The following is a 1,394-nucleotide window of genomic DNA, read 5'->3' on the forward strand; positions in this document are numbered from 1 at the left end:
CATCAAACTGACAACAGCAACTCAAAAGAGTAAATAGGAAATATAGGAGGTAGTAAGCTTATGTAGTGCCTAAGGCATTTGACTGCTAACCAGAAGGCTGGTGGTTCAAACCTACCAGCCATGCCTTGGAAGGAAGATTGGGCAATCTACTTCCATAGAAATACCTCCTTAGAAACCCAAGGAGGGATTACTATGAGTCGAATCAACTGAATGGCAGTGAATTTTTGAGTTTATGTTAAAAAGGAGGAACAATTCAGAAAAAGAGGAAAAGAATGGCTGTATAACTTGAAGAATGTAATCAATGTCACTAAATTGTCCATGTAGGAGCTATTGAATCAGCATATGTTTTGCTATGCATACTCTCAGCAGCAACAAAAATCATCAAAACAAACTAACTGTAAGAAAATAAGAGTGCTGAACTGGTTTATCTGTTTCATTAAATAACCGTACTTTGAGAATGGAAAGAAACAAACAGAATACTTTTTCAAAGAACATTTAATATCCTAGAAAAATGACTCCAATAAATAGTGTGTGCTTTTCTTCTCCTAATAAAATTTAATTTCAAATTTTAAAAACAAGTTGGTCTGTAATACTCTTAGCTTGAATTATTGTCAATTTTACCTCTCTTTACAGTACAGATCCATAATCCTATACAGTTTTTGTGTAGCTATAACCAGAGTGGTTTACATGTTATATTTTTAAAACTGATTTTACTGCAGTGCAAATAACTGAAATGTTGTCTGAGAACCTTGTGCCTGTTGGAGCAGCCTTTTAAAGAAATCTCACAGTTAACTATTCCATCTTACAAATTACCACATATGCTTAGCAAAACACTGTATCACTGATCACCCAGGTTAACCCCATAAGTTTGTTTTTTAAGTTGTGCTTTTATGAAAGTAATATAGTGTGTGGTTAAAAAATTAAAAGTATAATAGAATTTATAATGAAAAACAACATCCTTCAACCCTCCCCTCCTTATTCCCAGACCTACTTCCTTGTGGCGACCTTTTAAAAACTTTTTTCATTTAAACTCTTCTGGTGGTTACCTTCACAATCTCAAACAAAATGCTTAAAGTGCTATTTATTTATCAATTTTAGACAATATTTGTTATTTCCTTACTATTCCTTCCTTCCCTTGCCTTCTCCCTTCTCATTCTAGCATTTATTAGTTTCATTACTATCATTTTGTATTTCTCTTTGTAACTTTGAATAATGTGGTCACCTTCCATTCACTAGTCCATTGACTAGCATTTGACCTTGAATCTTTGTGTAGTGTAGATAATCTGTATGTACATAATTTTCACATGTAAAATGTAGATAGTACATCTTCCTTTCCTTCCTCTCCTATCTTTCCACTTCTACTTTGTGTCATGTTAGCTATAATTCTCCTGAGA

Source organism: Orycteropus afer, unplaced genomic scaffold (assembly GCF_000298275.1).
Source record: "Orycteropus afer afer isolate SDZICR_OR568_19922 unplaced genomic scaffold, OryAfe1.0 scaffold00425, whole genome shotgun sequence".
Classification (NCBI taxonomy): Eukaryota; Metazoa; Chordata; class Mammalia; order Tubulidentata; family Orycteropodidae; genus Orycteropus; species Orycteropus afer.